Here is a 4,313-nt window from a genome sequence, read left to right as displayed (position 1 = left end):
TACACCTTGCTTCTCTGTAGTCTGGGCTGGAATAGGAGAGGGAGCTTCCTGCTTCCCAGAACACTCCTGTTCTTATCGCCCTGCCTCTACTTCCTGTCTGGTTGACCCACCTATACTTCCTGCCTGGCCAATTAGCATTTATTTAAAACATGATTGACAGAATACAGACAATTCTCCCACACCAAGTGGCCATGCTTTTCTGAGAAGCTAGCCTTTCACAGGACAGTTCTCTTTCCTCCAGCTCTCGCTTTCCCCTCCATGTTCTTTTTGTGGTATTTCCTGAGCCTTAGAAGGGTGTATATATAGATGTTCCAGTTACAGCTACAAATGCAATAGTGATGTATTCTTAGCATGTTCATCAGTTTTGAATCTCTGCAGGTACTGTTATCCACTTAAAAAAACTCAGATCTAAGTTTGTCTACTGATATTTTGTTGAGCTAATCAGCTATTAGTTTTTCTAATATGTGCTATGTGCTAAATTCTCCAACTCTTGTGTTTTCCTGCACCTGTAAAACCATCCCTCAATTTTTTTCTTTTCTTTTCTTGGGGAGGAAGGGTGGAGTTTGAAACAGGGTTTCTCTGTATAACAGCCCTAACTGTCCTAGAACTAGCTCTTGTAGACTATGCTGGCCTCAACTCACAGAGATCCTCCTACCTCTGCTTCCTGAGTGTTAGTATTAAAGGTGTGTGTCACCACCGCCCAGCATCATCCCTCAATTAATACCTATACAGTGAGCATTTTTTCTGTCATTATTTATGAGGTCAATACTCATCTCAGATCTTCTGAGAGACCAGCACTATTTGCTTTGAAACCACACACAATGTCTAGTCCATATCCAGAGGCTAACTCTCTTTCATACTTGATGGTTCCTCTGCCATGAATTCATCACTGCCCACACTGCGGTGCGTTGACCTAGGAATAAATTAATATATTGATTTCCCTGCTTTCTGCTTATGTTTCTTAAGCACTACTCCAGGCTGCTTTTCTCCTAAGTAGATATTAGAGTAAGAGGACTATGTTAGCAGCCTCACTTCTATGTCATGTAAATGCTGTTGCTGATGGTCCATGTTACTTTACTCCACATATAATGAATTGCCATTATCTTGTGTGCTTAGAGTTTACAGGTTGAGTTCCTAACCCAGCATATTATAAAGTGACTATATTTGGGGATAGGTCCTTTAGAGAGATCATTATGACCAAATGGGGACTCAATGAGTAGTATCGTTAAAGAAGAGAAGAGAAACTTGGGATTTCCTTATGCAGAGGAAAAGACAGAGCAAGGTGGCCATCTGCAAGCCAAGAAAAGGAGCCTCAGAAAAGCCCATCCTGTCTGCTCCTTGATGTGGGACTGCTAGATTCCTCTACCAAAAGAAAACCGATGTCTGTGATTTGAGCAGCTAGTTCACAATGTTATGTCATGGCCCCAGCAGATCAATGTGGAGAATTGTCATGGATATCTGAATTGCGGTGTTTAAGGGTTGTGCTCATTTGTTGTGAGGTTCATTGTCTGCATCATAAACCTCCTAGGCTCTTGATGAGGGAAGAACTGAGTAGAGTGTTTGTCCCCTCCCTAGAGGGATGCCATGGCAGTGCACAGGAGCATGCTTCTGGGACAACACAGAGGGATTGGTAGGCCTGGTGAAGCGCTCTCAACATGGGAACTGCCTGACTCTGGGTTTGGTCTGGGATCAGGTTCTCTTTTAATCTTTCTGGACTAGAGCTTTTATTCTAGAAGAAAGTTTACTTGATTCTCAGAGCTTGCCTCTAAGAGGGATGACCCCCAGAGACTCTCAGAACATCCCCCAGAAAAGGAAAGTCTGAGATGAAGGAAGAAAGCAAGGCTCTGGTCACGTGTGTGGAGGTCTCTGATGGCCACAGCCCTCCGAGTGTGTCTTTGCTTACTCTGGGCTGTGGGAGGTATAGCTCCAGGCTTCTCTTCGTGACTGATAGTTAAACTAATCTGTTAGCTAATCTGTTTGCTCAGCTATCTGAGAGAATTCAGCCTGTTCTGAACCTCAGCCCAGACTTCAAAGGCTGTCTAGAAGAAATTGTTCCTGATTTCCTGCCCACTCCAACATGCAAACCATATTGAAGCTGTGTGACCTTTTTCAGACAACTCCTACAGTTACCCCCACTGCCAGGTTCTTCCCTTTCCCATGCCAGTGTCACCCATAGGCCTTGGGCTACTGCCCCCACACCTCAGAGGTGACCTCTAAGTGGCCTCTGAATGAAGCATCTGAGTCTTATTCTTTTTTTTTTTTTTTGAGACAAGGTCTCACTTTGCAGCACAACTACCCTGGGACTCACACTATATAGACCAGGTTGGCCATGAAATCAGAGATCTGCCCGCTTCTGTCGCCTGAGTGCTGGGTTTAAAGATGGGCACTAAGACACGAGCTCTGAGCAGTACTGTTGCTAGGGTTCTAGTGTCTCCCGAGAATCCCAAATGGCAAATGTTCCATGATCTCACATCTCTTGTTTCCCCATGTTGTGGCATAGGAGAGCAAGGCTGACACACGCCCTGGGCTCACGGATTCAAGGAACAATGTCATGAGTCCTACGGGATGATGCTGCGTGGCAATGGTTCGTTTTTCTTCCCCCCAGGGTCGCGAGTGAGAAATCTGTGGAGACGGAAGGTCCACGCGGTTGTTGTCAGGAATATTGTGTATAGATTTCCTTGAGCAGGAGGGGTAGTCAGGCATTATACTGTGGGTGTCTTCCCTTTTCCTGTACACTAGCCTGACTGTACATACTTCTGTGGGAAGAGTGAGGAACATTTGGTGTAGCTGAAACCGAGACAGTGGATGGAGAACTGCTCATGAGCCTACTGCATATGGTGGCTACAACCAGATCGAGAGCTTGTAAGGCAGGAGGTCATGTGTTAGGACAGCTTGTGAGAGTAGAATCAGGCAGGGCATAGCATCCCACCCTGGCACACTGAGATCCTGCTGTCTCAGTCCAGGCAAAGACACAGGAGGGGTTGTGGAAGAAGCCTGCTGGGAAACCTTCCTGAGGAGGTTAATTGTTGAGGTTTTGGGCTTTCCCAAATTCCATTTACCAAGTCAGTAGGTGAGATGACCTGCGAATAGAGGTGACTCAGAATCCCTACCTAAAACTAAATTTCTCACTTGGTCTCTGGCCTGATAACTGATCTCCCCCTGCCTTCATGTTTTGGTGACATTTTAACTGACTCCCATTTCTCGCGTGTAAAATAGATGCTAAACTCCGTGGCTTTTAATCCTAACTCCTTTATTTACATAGATGACAAAATACTACCGTTCATGGTACCTTTACACCGTACAAGGACAGCAGGTTTGGAGGGTGATTAGGAGAAGGATCCCGAGGACTCTGGCAGGAGGCTATCCTTGGATGAAGGGACATGAGAAAATGGAGGGTGAAGGGCTCCTTGCTGGGATTCATGCAGACAGGACAATGTCCCGGGTGAGTGTGGGCTCCCAGAGGATGCTTGGGTCTGGGGAGGGCTACAGGTAAGGAGACCAAAGTGTCCTGACTCCATTTGCCTTGCAGGCTTGAGGGTGAGACAGGTGAGAAGCCATGGAGAAGGAATATGGCTGCCGGGACACTTGCTTCCTTTTTCCATCTGTGTGGAGGCTCTGGTGGAGCCTCCCCTCTGGCACCCCGTGTGTGTGATGGATCTACTCTTCAGGTCTCCTACCTGATTTAATTAATAGGTGCATAGCACTTTCTTTGGGGGCATTAGTATTAGTTTATTTTCCCCTGTTTTTCTGCAGGGGTAAACACAGAGGAGCCTAATCAGACTTCAAATCTATCATTTGACCCTCCCTTGGCAGCAGAGGGGGAATGGGTGAGGGGAGGCTCTGGGCAGGAGGAGAGCAGGACAGAACAGTTTGTTCTACAACCCCTGGTCTAAGAAAGAGCAGTGAGTAATGACAAAGCTTTGGGTCAGAGCCAGTTTAAGGGTGAGAAGGTTATACTTTCCAGGCTTAGGAGAAGGTTCAAGGGAAGGCCAGGACGATTCTGGAAGCCAAGATAAATGGGTGGGGAGTAGAGGTTAGACAGTAAGTCTCTTCTTTGTGGGAGGGAGAGGGGTCCCTGGGTATTGCAGGACTGTCTATGGTCCTACAAACCTCGCTAGAGTGAGTGTTCTCAAGGGCAAGCCTGTGCATCTGCTCTTCATGGGGTTCCTCTCACTACTGGTTTAAGAAATACTTTCTCAATTCAAGGTCTCAATTTCTAGAAGAGATAGTGACTTTATGCAGTAACTTACAAAATAATTCATTAAGTGCACAAATCAGAACCATACATTTATTAATATATCAACCATGTTAAC

Source organism: Microtus oregoni, unplaced genomic scaffold (assembly GCF_018167655.1).
Source record: "Microtus oregoni isolate MIOR12 unplaced genomic scaffold, Mior012 000008F_ref0000371, whole genome shotgun sequence".
NCBI classification, from domain to species: domain Eukaryota; kingdom Metazoa; phylum Chordata; class Mammalia; order Rodentia; family Cricetidae; genus Microtus; species Microtus oregoni.
Note: the sequence above shows the minus strand (reverse complement) of the source record.